The sequence below is a fragment of the Camelus dromedarius genome, chromosome 19, assembly GCF_036321535.1.
Source record: "Camelus dromedarius isolate mCamDro1 chromosome 19, mCamDro1.pat, whole genome shotgun sequence".
Lineage (NCBI taxonomy): Eukaryota > Metazoa > Chordata > Mammalia > Artiodactyla > Camelidae > Camelus > Camelus dromedarius.
In genome coordinates this window covers 26,441,189-26,458,645 of record NC_087454.1, presented here as the reverse complement: position 1 = coordinate 26,458,645, position 17,457 = coordinate 26,441,189, and the positions used below count along the sequence as shown (strand labels likewise).

Below are 17,457 nucleotides of genomic sequence, written 5' to 3'. Positions count from 1 at the left end.
GGTGGCAGAAATCACATGTGCAAAACAGCTTAATTTCTCTGAACTCATTTCTCATCTGAAAAATGAGGTGTAATTAACACTAGCAGGTCGCTGTGAAGATTAGAAGCAGTGTGCATAACACCCCTCACCCGGGCCAGGCGTGCAGTGGGTGGGCAGTAAGTTCAAGCCCCTGTGACTTAGGCGGGGCCGCAGGCACAGGGCATGACACGGGGGGATACAGGCACTAAAGGTGAGAACTGAGGCAGAGGCTTGACCATGAAGGCTGAGAACAGCACAGGCCGGCTGGGCTGAGCCTAGGGGTACAGCATGGGAATCGTTCCCTGCACAGGGCCATGGCTAGGCCTGTGGGAGAGGGGTATCAGGACGTGCTAGCAGCTTGGGGACTACTGCGCACAGGAGCAGGGAAGGGAGTCATTTATTAAGTCCTTCATTCCTCACGTATTTATTGGGCAGCTACAGAGGATAAGTCAGTGAGCAAAACAAAATTCCTGCCCTCCTGGAGCTTACACTATCAACAAGTAAATGAACTAAGAATATTTTAAGTGATGATAAGTGCTGCAAAAAATAAAGCAGGGTGGAGGGGTAGAATGATGGGTGAGTGTTAAAGTAGGGTGGTCAGGGAGAGCCTCTGTGAGGAGGTGATGTGAGCGGAAAGTGGAAAGAGGCAAGTGATCAAAACTCACTGGCTCATCTTCACCGTCGTGGTCATCAGTAAGATCATCATTCTAAGTCCCTACCCATCTCCTTAACCCTAAACTGCAGGATAGGGGCCTCTCGGGATCCACTTTTCTTCCAAAGGTGAAGTTCCAAGAATTACCACAAGGTGGAGTCCTGACTCTAACCCGATCCAGGGGCTGTGAGTTTGTGGATGAATCCAGAAAACTCAATCCAAAGCACCCACCCCTAGAGTCCTAGCGAGGTTGAGAGCAGTCTCAAGCTGTCTGCAGCCACAGGAATCTTATATAATTGAGTTGTAAACAGAATTGATGGTGTGGTGGGGGATCTTTGGCTATCTGCCACTTAGTTACTAGAGGCTTGGGTGGGGGAAAGGGGAAGCATTGGGGAACTCCAGGAGAGCTGAATGAGGGAGAGGCTGACAGGCACCCAGCACAGGATCCAGGGGGTCCCAGGACTGGGGTTGGCATGGCCACCAGGAGAGCAGTTCCAGCTGGGACTTCCTTTGTGATGGGGCGTGGCGGATTTAAGACATCCATTGGCCTCTAGCTGTGGAGAAGGCAGATGAGGAAGCAGGAACTGGAGAGGGAATTGGCTGTAAAAGCTGAACCCTGCATTCAGCACAGCCAGTCTGGAGCCAGTAACAACCTATCTATGTGTGGTTTATGCCCTGCTAGCTGCTCCTGTAAATCCATCGGCAGCTGGAGCTTGACGGCTGCCGGCCCCGGATTCTGGGGAGGAGTCCTGCTCAGACCCCACCCCCCACCCTGTTATCCCATGGGCAGAAGCTGCAGGACAGTCCCTAGTGACAAACTGCCATGACCCTCTGGGGTCTTTCCTGAGTGCCCACTGAAAAGCGGGGAGCTGACTTGCTCCCCTGGGTGGCCAGGACCTCCCACTCTTCCTCCTTATCAAGAGGATTGATTACCCTCCCAGACTCATTCCAGCCAGGCAGAGTTGCAGGGTTTCCAATTTCTAGCATTTTGCTCCCCAGTAACATATGAACAGATGCTGCATGGCTCTCTCCAAGGTGGCGAGGGCAGCATTGTCTCCGTGAGGTTCTTTGCTTTTCTCGGGGAAGAGAAAATCCATTTTACATTGCTCTGTGATCTCACTGACCTGTAAATGCACGGATGGAGGACTTTGGTTGTAGTTCCACCTGTGTCCTGACTTTCTTTATCTGCAGATGGGGTAGATAATATTTACTGGGTGGGGTCATCTGGTCAGATCAATATAATACATCTATAGCACCTGGACCTCATCAGGATTCAATAGTCTAGTATATCTTTTATGTCTAAATAGTCTAAATTTAGAGTCCGTTCTGACTATTAAGGGCCAACCGCATCTTCTTATCCATGATCTTATTTATTCCACAGAAAAACTCCTGTTTGGTGCATCTCTCCTTTTTTTCTCTTATTTTATTGAATTTTTTCCCCACAAGAACCATTTGAAAACATTCTCATTATAGCAGAGTCAAGTACTGCTTCAATATTTGGAGTAAAATACAAACGTCTTTCCTGACCACCCCCTCAGCCGAACCCCCTTGACCCCTCCCCACAGACAGCATATTCACCAGAGGTAACTTCTGGGGTAAATTTGATATTTAACTTTCCAGACCTTAAATATATATACCTGTGTCTTCCTATACAGTCTTTGGAGATGTAAAACAGGCTCTGCCTGACATACTGGCCTTTTGTTTGTTGTAAATTGCCTGTGCATATTCTTTGCCCATTTTTATAGCATTGCTTTTATGATTATTTATAAAAACTCTTCAGATTGTATAAATATCACATAAATATTACACATTAATAATTATTTAGATTTTATCTTAGTCTTAGCTCATCTTAAAAAGATTTTTAATGTAATACATGCTTGTAGTAAAAAAAAAACTTCCAACAATACAGAGGGTATAAAATGATAAAATGAGAACCAGATGTCCCCAGAATGGGAGGCCTTCCTGTAAACTCTGTGAATGTACACAGCATGGAATGTTGACAAATGAAGGTGTGGTTGTGTGAGGCTGACACTCATCACACCCCAGCAGTCTTTAGGAAACCATTCTGTTTTTGCACAGAGTACCCTTTGGGTTCTAGCCAGGGGTAAACATCACGCCTGCAGCCACTCTCCATGCCTGCCCAGGCCTGGGAGCAGCTGACTGCACAGCTGTTCTATGGACAGTCTCCCAATTAACTGCCTTGACTTGGACCTGCCTTCCGCTTCTGGCCCAAGTTTGCTGGCTGCAAGGGAAGAAGGAGTCTCTCCCTCCCCACTGCACTTCAGAGTCCAGGTGAATTTAGGGGATGGTCCTTCTGCTCTGGGTTCTCCCCTGATCTGACTCAGTCACTCCCTGCTCTCCACTCGTGCCCCAGTCCCCTTACTGGCTGGCTGGCAGACTGCAGGCCACTGCCTGATTTGGTAAATAAAGTTTTATGTTGCATCTGTGGCTGCTTTCAAGTCACAAAGAGAGTTAAGTAGTCGCGACAGAGATCATAGGGCCACCAAGACCTACAGTATTTACTGTGTGGCCCTTCACAGACCAAGTCTGACCACCTCTGCACTAGGCCTGCTGCTCTCCAGTATTCAAAAGGAGGGGAGGTCGTTGGTGACCCCGTGCCCTGGACCTTGTGACGTGGTCAGTGGCTCCTCCAGGAGGAAGAAGGGATGACTTTTGGCTCCTCCCCCGGTGGTTGCAGTGACCTGCAGCATGCACAAACTCCACTGTGGCCTGGCCTCTGGGCAGCACACAGCCTGGAACACCTGGCAGACAGAGCAAGATGTGACCCCTGCCTCCCCCTTCAGGAGGTGAGAAAGTTCTGGAGGTGGCGCTGGTGAATGGGGACAACAAACAAGGTCTGGTCTAGAACAGTACGTACCAGTGCCTGGTTCCTGGCAGCCCACCATGCAGCTGCAGGCCGGGAGTGGGTGTGGAGAAAATGAGGGAAGGGGCAGTGGAAGTTTCAGGAAGGTTCCCAGCATCTCAGGCCACTCTGGGCACTTGAAGCTCACTCCAGGAAGTCCCAGAATGCCACTCCCCCAGGGCATCACAAGATCTGCCTGTGTCTACTTCCCGCTGCCCTCAGCCATCCTGGGACTCCCTGGCGCTGCTGTCTTCACCCTTGCTCTGCCCCCAGCTTAACCATGAGGTAATGCTTTGGGAACTTCTAGTTCTACCACGTACAGGAGCTGCTCTTTTCAAGTCACTGTTGACCTCCATGTGGCTGAATCCCATTGTTAATTACCTGTCCTCATGTTGCTGGACCATCCTGCATCCTTTGACATATTCTTAAGTTCTCTTAAACCTTTTAAACTCTCTCTTCTCCTGGCTTTTGTGACCTCAAACAGTCCTCCCTCTGCTCCCTGCTTTTTGTTCTCCCCTACTGGAACCTCCTTCCTATGCTGAGCGCAGCTCCGGGACCCATGATTCTTTGTTGCTGATATCTTCTTTGGCCCCAGGTTTCTGTCTCTCTCCCTGACTTCGCCACTGGGCTCCAAACGGCAGTACAGAATCATTTGCTTGACATCCGGATGTCCACTGTCTTCTCAAACTGAGCATGTCCCAAAGCAGAAGTCCTGATTTCCCCACCCCAGGCTTGTTCCTCTTCTGTCCTTCTAATCTCTACATGGCAAAACCTTCCACCCATCACTCAACACCCCGCCGCCCACAAACTAGGAGGCATTTCCAGGTTTTCCTGTCTCCTCTCACATCTACGTGAACAATAAATTCTGTTGGCTCCAATTCAAAACATAACCCATAATTTTCCTTGTACTGCATCTCCACAGCCCCTGCCCCACTCCAAGCCACTCATTGTTCATTTGAGTGATTGCAATTGCCTCCTAACTAGCTACCCGTCTCTTCTCCTATACACCCAGGATGGTTTTATCTTTTATACGTGAATCGTATCAATCATTCTCCTGCTAAAATGCTGAATGATTACCCATCACACTTAAGATGGTGCATTTTCCTTATTGTGGCTCATGAACCTTGTGGCCATCCCATCTGTCTGCCCTCATTCTCCATGCTCCAGCCGCACTGGCTATGGTCCTGCTATAGCACATCACACTTGTCCCCTCCACGCCTGGAATGCTATCTTAGCTCATCCCAACACTGGATCCCTCTTGTCATTCTTGTCTCAGGTCAAAAGACATCTTCTCAGTGAAGTCTTCCTTGTTCATCAGATCCAGGTGACCACTCTCCCCATCCACCTCCAGTTGCTGCCATATCACACTTACAGTTTTTCCTAGCACTCATCACTACTGAAATGACATTGTCATTAATGTGTCAAGACATTAAGAATCTAGGCTCTGGAGCCCAACTTACCTGGGTGCAAATCTCAGCTCGACCATTTCTAGCTGTGTGACCTCAGACAACCTAGATGGTGTCTCTGTGCCTCAGTTTCCACATCTGTGAAATGGGGGTGCCAAATCCAACCCACTATCTGTTTTCAATCAACCCACAAGTTAAGAATGGTTTTATATCTTTAAATGATTAAAAAAAATCAAAAGAATATTTTGTGACTCGTGAAGATTATATGAAATTTAAAATTTCAGTGACCATAAATAATGTTTTATTGGAACACAGCCATACCTTTACAGCTGCTTCCATATTATGATAGCAGAGTGGAGCCATTGTGACAGAGACCGCAAGGCCCATGAAGCCTAAAATATTGACTCTGGTTCTTTACAGAAATTGTTTGTTGACCTCTGAGGTAAATACCTGCCATCTAGGATTGATATAAGTGAATTATTATATGTAGAGTTCTTAGAACAATGTCTGTATCTGTATAGATACAGATGAGATATAGATAATAGACAGATGGACAGACGGATAGAGGTATAGATGTCTGTCAGCAACATGAAAGTATCAGCTGTTGTTTAATACCTGCCTTCCCTGTGCCAGCCTGTATAGTGGAACTTTACGCCCTCGTGGAAACGTTCTGTATCCGCACCACGATGCAGCGGTCACTCGTTACACGTGACTGTGGAGCATTTGACATGTGGCTAGTGTGACTAAGGAACTGAATTTTCAATTATAGTTAATTTCAATTTTAATTTAAAGTGCCACCTGGGGCTAGTGGCTACCAGATTGGACAGTACTGCTCTAAAACAAAGCCCACGGGAAAATGCACGCCTGGCATATGGTAAGTACTCAGACACATCAGCTATGCTGCTCCTCCCTTCCCATCTCCCAGCCTCTGTTCTCCCACTCCTCTCTCTCCTCTCATGGCCTGTGCTTCTCCTTCACTCTTTGTCCTGCTTTCTCTCTTTGGGGCATGTCCTGTTTCTCCCCCTGTGTCCCCATCACTACCCTGCAGGCCCCTCCATCAGACAGTGGCACCAGTGCCCCATCCTCAGCCTTACACTTAGCTGTAAATCAGCCCTGGTAACTCACCATCTGGTCCAGCCCTTAGCAGAGCACAGGGAGCCAGGCCAGGCAGATCCTGGATGGAGGCGGACAAGGTAACCAGGCCTCTTGGTGTAGCAGCCAAGGATGCTCCATCATTCCTGAGGCTGGTGCTGCACTCACAGGGTGCCTGGTGCCAGGAGTCCGCGCCAGGCCTGAGCAGGGCCGCCAATCACAGAGGAGCCAGGGGCCAGGAGGGTGGAGAGTGGCCAGGAGCCTGGCTGCAGGTGCTGCGGGCAGCCAGCAGGTGGATGGTGCCCAGGCAGCAATGAGAGGGCTGCGGGCAGTGTCCCTGAAGCCTTATGTTCCTGACTTAGAGCCTTGTTACCATCACTGCAGCTGTGGGCCCCTTGTCAGTGGCAGGAAAGGGCATCAAGGAAGCCTTGTGCAAGAGCGAAGTTCCCATCCAGAGATAGCTCGTGCCTTGCAGCCACGGGCCCCTCACATAGAGCCCAGCAGCCATGGGCACACTGCCCTCTGCAGGGAGGCCAGAATAAGCAGGAGGGGCCTGGGTCCCAGCAGGAGAGTGCCAGGTTGTAGGGGACACTGGGCCCAGAGCTCACAGAGAACAGTTCAGTAACTTTTGATGAATGTGTGAGTGAACGAGTAAGTACCAAACCCTCCCAATCTTTTTTGGAACAAGCAGGTTATCGACTCAGGAAACCTGCCTCCAGGTTTGGCTCAGTCTCTCAGACCTAGCTATATGTTGCTAGACGAGTCACTTGCCTTCATGTGGAAAACAAAAGGGTTGGATTGGATCAGTGGTTCTTAATTGAATGGAGGGAGAATGTTTATACATGCGTGGGGGGCTTTTTGGTTGTCACAGTGACGAGGAGGTGCGATGCACCACGGATGCCAACATCCTGCAAAGAGCGATTGTTCCACCCAAGAAAAATCATTGTGCCAAAACACTGGTAGTGCCCAGAGAGAACTGCTCTGATCCATCCAGCTGGGACGTCTGCCTGCCAGTAGGAGTTGCTGTCAGTGCTCCCCCAGTGCCCCAGCCTTGACCGTTTTAGCTACTCCCAGATTAACTCTCAGTTAGCAATACCTGCATTTCTTTGCTAGAGGACTTTCTCTGGCAGCTGAATTCTGTTCTGCCTGCTCACATGGCAGCTAGAATGCTAGGGGGGTTAACAGGCCCTGGGAGCAGCCCTCGCCAGTAACTGAGGGAGCTGGTGTATACAAACCCCAGCTCCCTGTCCCTCGGGTGGGTAGCTCTGAGCTGCATTCCTCCATCTCACAGAGGACTCCTGTGGGTCAGCGTCAGTTGCCTATAGCAGGAGCTAGGATAGATTTGCCACCCATGGGTTCCTTCCCTTCCTCTTCTTATCACCCAGCTCCCTTATTTTCACTTGAATTCTTGTCTCAGGGTTGGCGTTTTGGAGAGTCCAAACAGAGACCTCCCAGCTGAACTGTCCAGAGAGGCCAGAATGTGAGTGCCCCGCCTGCCTTAGTGGAGCTCGATTCAGCCCCACATGGACATTGGAAGGAGCCTAAGTAACTACTCGGGACTTTGAGCTTAACCAAAGTCCCAGGATGGATGGCGGCTGGGCCAGGTGTGCGGATGGCAGGGACCCCACGCTGCCCAGCATCCCAGTGCCCTGAGCAGACACAGGGGCAGCTGCGAGGACCCAGACTTCATTTCTCTCCTCAGCACCCTCCTCTAGGCTCATCACCGGGTGAAATCACCCACTGGCCAGGAGAGGGAAACAGACACATCAAAATACATCCTTCTCACGATGGCCAGTGCTCAGTTCTTGAGGAAATCAGACCATGCTCTCTTCATCTGCAACAAGGGCTTCTTCTTTCAAAGGGAGATAAAAATGGAGGGAGCAACTCCTGGTTATTTTCCATTTCTTCTTATCTGTCTGGTCTCATTGAAAAAATCTAACATTCGGCCTAAATGGTCCCAAAGACCAGGGCCACACAGGGCCAGCAGGAGTTAGAAGCAACAAAGGAAGTGTGTAGTGGGGTCAGCAGAAGAGACCAGCTGCTTCACAAAGAAAGGGAAAATGGGACCATGTCTGTATGGCAAGTGCCATGAGTTGGCTGCCCCAGCCCTCATTCTGACCCCCTTTCACCCAAAGGAACTAAGTGGCCAATGAGTTGCAGTAGGTTTATACTTGAGGGGTCATGGGGAGCCCTAATAAAGATGCTTCCCCTCTCCCCTCCACCACGCTTTTGCTTTCTTCCTACTGGAAATGCAAATGTGATGGCTGGAACTGCAGCAGCCATCCTGGGCTCATAAAGGAAAGACTTAAGAACATCTAAGACTTTGGTGCTGACATCCCTTGAACTTGTACCAGTAGCTACCTACCTCTGGATTTCTCATTATGGGAGGAAGATGAACCTCTCTTTTTTTTTTAGACACTGAAGTTGGGTTTTCTGATCATCGCTGCCTAACACATTCCTGACTGAGACAGCTGGCTACACTCTCTTGCCCTTGCACAGCTCTGTCAGGTCCACTGTGTGCCCAGCCTCTCAGCCCACCTTTTCATCACAGCCATTGTTGTGGGAATCAACTTCTGACAGTACCCTGCAGGCTCTGTTCCGCCTTTCTCTCCACCTTAGCAGTGGCTGCCTAGAACCTGCCCAGCTATGCAGACATAGGCGCAGCCTTGAAAAGTGCAAGGATGTCAATTTCACTGTGGCGTGAGGCAGCCATTGTCCAGTGATGGACAGGAACTGAAGGATAGCTACTACCTTGAGTAGACATTTTGGAAGCATTTAGAAGGCCCCAGTGTGATGGTAAGTTACGCTTGAATTGGCTTGTTCTTCCTGTTTCATTCTTTGCAGCCCCCTACTTCTATTCATTCCCATATCCAGAGACCCTGTTTCGGACTTTGCATTGGTGGGTAGAGGGGCCCAGCCTGAGATATTTGAGATTACTGGGTGATCTTGGACAGCTTGCTCACCCTCTTTGGGCCTCAGTCTTCTCCACACAATGGGTAGACCTTGGACTGAATGCTCTCTGGGGTCCCTCCCTCTGTGCATCCCTGTGCCCTGTCCTTCACGTCAGTGTGTCAGCCCCAACTGAAGGTTCCATGGTGCCAGGACCTACGACTGCCTCAGCCTGTCTCTAGGGGATTTAGGCCAGCATCACACATACAGTCAGTGGAGGAGGGAAGAGAACAGCCAGAAGAAAATGTTAATTATAAAGTGAAGCAAACCAGAAAGAAAAAAGGAAAAAATCTCTCAGGCTGGAAGCTCAATCATGTGAAGGGGGGGAGGATGGAAGTTGCTAGGTGGGTGCTGAGCCCATTAAATGGGAATGAGCTGGGGTGGAGTGTGCCAGCCAGGGGCAGGGGTCAAACACAGCCCGGTGCTAATTAGCTGCAAGTGGCTTTGGTCACAGGTCACCGAGAGCAGGAAGCACTAGTCCTGCCAGGACGTTGCAGAGGGATCTGGGAGTGAGGGGAGGGAGGGCAGAAGACGGCTGAGGGACTGGCGGACGGGCTGGAGGCACAGGGCTGGGATCTGTGGCTGGCACTGAGCTGTCTGAGCCTTTCAAAGCCACCCTGACTTCCAAGCTCTGCTAGTGTGGGAGGCTTAGAGGCAGTGCAGTGAGTCCTTCCTGAGAACCTGCCTGCACTGGAAAAAGGGGGATGCAGTCCCTGACTTTGTGGAGGTCACAATCCAGTGTGGAAAGTGCATCTAGATGGGGCGAGCCCAAGTCACTCAGGGAATGCTCACCAGGTGGAGAAGCTTCGAGAACGGTTTCCAGGAAGAAGTGTCTTTTCTGTTGAAATCTGGGAGAAGTAATCCAGGCAAGCAAAATGGGGTGGCTGGGTGGGGAGGGGACAAGCATGCCTGGCATAGGGAACTGCATGTATCTCTGGAGGGCTCCCCGCCTATGGTCATGGTTTCTTTCCTTCCCCCTAGGCCTTCTGAGTAGTAGAACTGAGCAGTGCAGGGTGTGGCCCGAGCTGGGTGCTTGGACCCTGGGCCTCCAGCTTAGGTTTCCATTCTGCCCTCTCAAGATGAGACTAGAGGGAGGCTCTCCAGGGGTCAGGTGGGAATGAAAGTGTATCATTTATTCATTCAACAAACACTAAATGCCTACTCCATGACAGCCTCCACGCTGGGGGCAAGAGCCACAAAGATAAGTTTTGTTAGGTTCTTACCCTCCCTGAGTCCCCACACTAGGAAGATAGATACATACACAAATAATTACAGAAAACCCCAAGTAAGAGTCACGTAAGCAAAATAGATGTTCATTTGTGTTTCATATTATCAGTTAGAGAAGTAGAGTAGGCCAGGGCTGGTACAGAAGCTCTGTAGGCATCTAAGACCCATCTTCTTATTCCTTCACCTTCCTCAGTATGTAGGTTCCATTGTGCGATCCAGTATGGCTGCTGGAGCTCCAGACATCTCATCTGCATTCCAGCCAGCAAAGTAGAGGAAATGAGGAAGAAAAGGGTGCTCTTCCATTTAAGAACACTTCCAAAGAGTTGTCTACACTGATTTAGCTTATGTCCAGTTGGCTAAAATTCAGTCAAATGGCCACACCTACTTGCAAGATGGGATGGGAATATAGACTTTATTCCAGGAGTCCACGTGCCAGCAAAAAATTACAGATCCTTTCACTAAGGAAGATGGAGGGAAGAGAGATTGGGTATATATAGCACCCTCTGCTACAAATCAGAATCCTTCCTGGCCAAGGATGGCAGAATTTTGGGCTAGGAATTTCTACCACTGCATCTGTTTTGGGCCAAGAGGCCTCTGATATATGTCCCCATCACAGAACCTCAGATTGTTGTTTGGGACTAGAAGACTGGATCCTTGCTCTAGATCCCAAAGCAGACTCTCCTGCCCAGTCTGCTTTCTCTTTTCCTTCTCAGGTGGTACTTTCCAATGAGCCTCTTGCATTGCTAACTCCTTCTCAGCCTCTGCTTCCCAGGAGTTGGACCAGCCCAGGAGGTCAGCAGACACTTTGTGCGTCACTTTCATCTATCTGCTCAGCTCTGTTCCTTCATCCAGTCATTGCTCAGGGTCTCAGACAGGCTTGGACCAGCTTCTCACAGGTGCAGCCCTGTAGCCCTCCCCTCTGCCTGTGCCCTGCATCTCTCACTTCCTGCCCAGGGCTTCTCCGAGGCTGCAGTGTGGGTTTTCTGGTGTTACCAAGTCCAAGCTCCTACTGCTCCCTGCACGATAGGCCAATAAATTGAGTAGCGAGTTGCTGGGGTAAGGAATAGTGACTTTATTTGGAAAGCCAGCAGACCGAGAAGATGGTGAACTAGTGTCCCAGAGAACCATCTTACCCCAGGTAGAATTCAGGCTTATTTCATACTAAAAGGGGATGAGGTGTGAGTGGTTGTTGCAAACTTCTTGGTGCAGGAATCCTTTATTTTTTTTCAGCTGTCCCCAGTAGGTCAGGTCACAAAGTTCCTGTAAGCTACCAGCAAGACAAATGTTTTCCTCTGTTCTGCAACTTTTAATCTCTATATGAAGAGGAAAAAGGTCAGAGTCTTGAGAATGGGCTGTCTTGTATATTTCAGGCTAGAGGCAACATTCTTGTAGCAAAAACAATAGATTACACAGGTTAAAGGAAAAGAAACAGATCCAATACAGAGTTGGATTAGTTCTTCCCTGTTACACCCAGAGTACCTACTTGGCCCTCAGGTGCCTGCAGCCAGGAAGCGCCGGCCACCCTTGGCCAAGAGGGGGTAGTGGCAACTGAGAATCATCCTCCTTCTCAGTGCCCTGACACACAGTTCTGAGACACGTGCCCTAAGGCTCCTGAGATGACCAGTGGGGTCGAGCACCAGTTGCCCATACAGGTGGCCAATCTGACAGTGCAAACTTGCCTTGACTTTTCTCCTCCTGGTGTCGTTTCCCCTATTCCCTCCCTCCTCCTCACACTCCACTTCCCAGGAAGCTTCCCCCAGCCTGCAAGCCTTTGTCTCAGCAAGTCAGCAGAGATATAGGATGTACAGGGAGGCCTTGCTCTCTCCCACTTTCCCTCACACACCAGGAACTGCCCAAGGGGCACGTGACCTGAATTCAGAGACCAGGTTCAAGTCCTGGTTCTGGGCTTGCAGCTCTGAGTCCTTGGACTTGGCCTCTCTGTCTCCCATCCTCTTGTCGGTCAGTTGGCGGAGGGCATGCTTACACCCAGAGTCACCTTCAGAGCATCACCCTCATGGTGTCCCACACAAGTGCTGTCCCTTGTTGTGTGACATGTAGCCCTGCTTACACCACAGGGTAAAGTGAGGTGGTGAGTGCATCGAGCATGCACTTGGCACAAGTGGGAGCTTAATGGAGTTTACTTCCCTTCCTTCTGCCATTAGTCTGGGGATCCTCTGAGGTCAAGGGCTATGTCTCTCCCCTCAGACTGGGGCTCCTGAGGGCAGGGCTGGGAGCTTCCCTATCCCTTCCCACTTCTCAGCAGCTGTCTGCATCCCTTACCCTGCCACCCCTTCTGGCTGTGTTCCAGTCTGCTTTCTGCTCCAGGAGATGGCTGTTCTTTTCCTGGGCGGGCGAGCGTGCTGCCTCCCTGTCTCCTGCTCATCCCTGCTCTCTCTGTGTCCTCCTCCTTCCTGTGTGTGTGTGAGGAAAAACATGTTACATTATGCTCACTGCAGGCTCACCCTTTGGTGATGAAAAGGAACATTGTGCTGCAAGCAGAGTCATGCTAATTACAAGGTGGAAACCACAGCTTTTTACCAAGAGACAAAGAGGGACATTCTGTGCCTTTTCCAAGCAAAGGTCCTAGGGAGCTGGGCAGTAGGGCTCCCCTGAGAAGCTGCCTGGTCCCTTTAGGTCTGTCTGCCCCCCACTTGCCGGGGGAGGAGAGTGACCTTTGCAGGGAGGAAATGAAATCCCTCCACAGGGCAGGTTCATTAATAGGCATCAGTGACCCAGAACCACCACTCTCTTCCCTGGGAAAGCACAGAGGTTGTTGCTGGAACAGCCTGCCAGCCTGGGGGCTGGAGCAGGGGGGAGGTTCACAGAGCCCAAGCAGGACCCAGCAACGGATCAGACTCATGCCTGCAGATCTGTTCCGCCCCAGTCCTAGTCTCAGCCAAGGACCCCACCTTCCCATCACAAGGGCAGCAAAAGCCCCTGGTCCTCAGCATTGATGCTGGCAGTTTTGCAGCTCACTCTTCCACTTTTTATATTCATTCATCCCTCCCTCTCTTCTTCCTTCTTCCCCCTCCTCCCTTCCCATCAGCTTCGGGGCAGTGCTCAGCACTGGGCATACACAGTGAAGAGGGAGACATGACCCCACCCTCATGGAGCTTTGATTCTAACAGAAGAGACAGATAATAAGCAAATGATGATAGTAAATAGGATTGGGATGGGTGTTACAAAAGAAAATTTACCTAATTTGAGGTTAAAATCTTAAGTAATGAAGCTCGAGGTTACTGTGTATCAGAATTGTCACAATTCATCCATCCATTCATTCATTCATTCACTGCTTACTGGCAACCACAGTCTACCAAGCCCTGTGGCCTGGGTGGAAGGAAATCTACTGCACCCCTCTTCTCTAATGGAGCCCACCTCCCAGATAGGAGACAGACAAGAAACGGCTCAGACAATGATGGTTAAGATAATACCCAGCGTCAGGCATCATGCTGTGATTTGGGTATTTCATAGACTTTATTCCTTACAACGATTCTGGGTGTCCAGTATTTCCAACCTTCAGTTGGGGAAACTTATCTTCATGATGCCACAAGACTTTTGAATCTCCATGTTGCCCAGAGTGCTTGGAATTAAGAAAACAAATTCCAGCAGATCAAGAATAACTCTGACCCTTCCCTGGGCAGGAGTCACTGTGAACATTACTGGTTCCTTGTCCTCATCCCAGTGACAGTGTCACCCTGGGTGGTGCCTGACCTATCACTGCTGGGTGCAGACGAGGAAGGACGGTCTGGCTTGCAGGACCATACAGTTCCCGGCACAGCAGGGCCCACTTCTCTCCTTGATATCGAAATTTTCCCCAGGCCTGCGGGGTGACATAATTTTAAATGTAATGATTTCCTTTTACATATGTCTATTGACTTTTCTTTATGTTCCACTAGCATTCTCCAATACTTAGCCAACAGAACAACCCAGTTACACCAATTCCCAGCAAGCGAGGGTGTATATATTCATCGCCTCTGGCTCTCCACTCCCTGAGCTGGGCTGCTGTCCCTAGTCCATCAGGGTTCACAACACTGGGGGCAAGTGGCCCTTTGCAGGTGGGACATCCAGTCCCTAACTTCTCCTTCCTGCATACCTTGCCTTGTGGGAGCTCCTCAGCCAGGGTGGGAGGATGAAAGATACTCACAGGACTCAACTCACTGGTGTCCTTGTGCCTCAAGGCCAAGGATAGGGCAGGGCAGGGGTGGGACAGCTGAAGATATTGGATGGGGTGAGGTCTTTGTCTCATCCTTGAGGCTGTTACCCATGTTCGGGCCTGAGAGTGTGTGTTTTGTGTTAGGACTTGGGGAAGTGTGTGGAATGAGGCTGTAGGGGCTGATCTGTAAGTTGAGACGAGGGGAAGTGGGGACATCACCCTGTGTTCCGGGCATTTCAGATCTTTAATTGCTCACCCCTCTGGGTCTACCCGCTTCGATTTCTGAGCTAGAGGAGAGGATTCATGTCCTCTTCTGCCATCTAGAAGGTTGAGTGGCCATACTGAACACTGGCAGTGCCCCCCTCCCGTATCCCCTCTGGTGCAAGCCACTCTATTTCCAGATACCTGCACATGCTTTTATACTTTTGACTGAGGGCTTCCCTTGGTCTTGGGAGCCTTTTCTGCCCATTCACAGAAGGCTAGAAGACCTGGGCAATAAACAGCCCAGGAGTAGCTTAACCCGTGATTGACCAAAGTAGATGTATGAATGCCCCAGCTCCCTCACAGCTGGGGTGCATAAGTCCAAGGTGCACGTTCTGCGCTGGCTTCCAGAGCTCCTAGCAGGATTAAGCAGGATCAGCTGGCAATCTGATCTTCAATGCACTTCTGCACTGCCTGCCTTGCCTTGCCTTGCCTTGCCTTCCCTTCCCTTCCCTTCCCTTCCCAGCCCTGCCTTGCCTTGCCCTGCCCTGCCTTGTCCTGCCTTGCCCTGCCCTGCCCTGCCCTGCCCCGCCCCGCCCCGCCCCACTTCCCCACTCCTCTTCCTGAGGAAGCTTATTTAAGGGCCATGTAAGGTGGGGGTGGGTCACAGGGTATGTGATCAGCTCGTGCACAATTCTCTGATGGGTTGATGTGAGGGAACAGGGTGATCAACACTATCCACCACTAGGTGCCAGAAGGTCTGAGGGGCCCCCAGAGCATCAAGTAGTTCATTTCTTCCCTTTGGTAGTGGTTTTTAGCATTAGAAAAACTCAGGAAATAAAATGAGATACTATTATCAGAGAGGAGCTACAGCAGAGGATATAGGGGAGGGGTCTGACCCTGGAAGGCCCCTCAGGTTCCTGCCCAATTACAGATTCTGGTCCCATTTCTGCCACTTAGACCTTGGGCCAGAGACTTAAGCTGTCTTTGCCTCAGTTTCCTCATTTGTAAAACAGGGATAAGGACAGGCCCTACTGCACAGAGCTGTTCTGAAGATTAGATGAGCGATTTCCTGGAGAGCCTGACAGTAGTACCTGGCATGTGGCGGCTGCTCAGATGTTACTAAACCATGGGCCCCACAAGGTCAGGGGCATTTCCAGCCTTGTACACCCTGTGTGTGTTATTCACCGTTCCTGCACAGGGTAGAGTGGTCGGCAGTATTTACTAAATCAAATTCCTGTCCTGACCCTGACTCCTGTGACACTGCCCTTGGCTCCTCCACTCCTGACTGTATGTTGTGCTGTGACTCCAGGCTCTGGCTCCCAGCCTGGCGGGGCACTGCTGCCTTGGCCACAGTTGGTGGTGTTGCTGGGCAGTGGAGCCTGAGGCCCTTCCCAGGTGACCCTGCCCTCTCAAGGCATGTGGACAGGCTGGGGAGGTCAGACCTGGAGGTGACATCTTCGTGGTTAATGAGGCTTCTTCTCTGGCTCCCCATCCTGTCACCCTGGGTAGCGGTGCCAGCAAGAGGCTCAGGGCAGCCTCTCTCAGGATTGCAATTTCTAATTAGCCTCCGCTCTTTGAAAGGAGTAAAATGCAACACAAATGTGAGTTGTTAATAAAAACAGTTCATCTTGTTGAGGTTGAGCGTGTGGCCAACCAGGCCTCTTCCCTTTCCTTGATGGAGGCAGCGTAATAGAAAACAGGCCTAGGAAGAAGCACACCAGGGGGCTTGTCCCACCCGTTCCTAACTCATGTGGTGACCTTGAACAAAGTGTGCTTTTTATAGAGGCCTGGGTGTCCTCATGGATAAAATCTCCTCCCGTCTCTGATTCCTTGGCAGACCTCACCAAGGATTGCAGGTGGGGAGCTCGACGTTTAACAGTTATTACATGCCTGAGAATTCTCACCCATGGACTGCCTTATTCTGCACAATGACCTGGATTACTTCAAGGTTTACAGAGAACGACATCAAGGTTGGGAGAAGTTATATAACTCACCTAATGTCGTAAGTTAACAATAATGGAGCTGGTGTGTGTGCACATACCCAACTGTGTGTGTGTGGATGTGCCTGTTGCGGTAGACAAGTGTTTGTGTGTGTTGAGCTGCACCTGTACGTGTGTGGGTGCACATGTGTGTCATCTGATCAACATCCAGGTTCCTCTGAGATGCCCCCGAAGGCAGGCACCCCAGGTCCCATCCTGTCTCCTTTTCCCTCCTTCCTTCCCACTTTCCTGTGTCTCTAGGCAGAACCACCTGAATTGGTTTTCTTTTGAAAAGAAAACAAAGCCTGCTCTTTCCAAACTCCAGGTGCTTTTTACCTGCTGGAAAATCCATAACAATTAACCAGATCTGCTGGAGGGGAAAAAAAAATCCCTGGGACCCGCTGAGATGACTCTAGGAAAGACGGTGGTTCTCCTGCGCTGGTTAAAAATTCAGAAGGCGCATTGGCATATGATATGAGGCGCAGTCTTTTACTAACGAGATTTAATGGCCCACAATTCAATTTGAACTGAAAGAATCCCCCTGATGACTCCTTATAAAGTCTTCTGGAGCCCTGCGTCAACACCTGGGGGGCTGGTGAGAAGCAGCTATGGATTAGCTGTCTCCTCCAGTGAGCGTTACAAGCCAAGGAGGTTGGGGGGAAGTCGTACACACAGTTACCGCGGGCAGCACTGCATAAAGTCGGCCCTGTTGACTGGCTGCAGAGCCATCCAGGCCCGGACAAAGGATGGCTAATGCCAGGGCCTGAGAGCGAATCAGAGTTACCAGGACCCACTTGGCCAAATGAATCCAGAGTTCCCTCTCCTACTAGGGGGCACGGAGCAGAGACCAGATGCCAAGTTTCTAATAATTTCAAGCCAGAGGATCCTCAGGTGTGAGCTAAGACCCGGTCTTT

The 17,457-nt window shown here is 50.4% G+C and overlaps 1 long non-coding RNA gene across 1 annotated transcript in view; it reads left to right on the top strand.

Annotated features, from left to right (window-relative positions):
* The window catches only part of LOC135318582 (uncharacterized), a 61,363-nt gene extending 44,860 nt beyond the window's left edge, over nucleotides 1-16,503 (top strand). The window contains exon 5 of the long non-coding RNA XR_010376748.1: nucleotides 16,402-16,503. This is a non-coding gene — a long non-coding RNA (uncharacterized LOC135318582). The remainder of the gene's footprint in view (nucleotides 1-16,401) is intronic.
* Nucleotides 16,504-17,457: the final 954 nt, after the last annotated feature.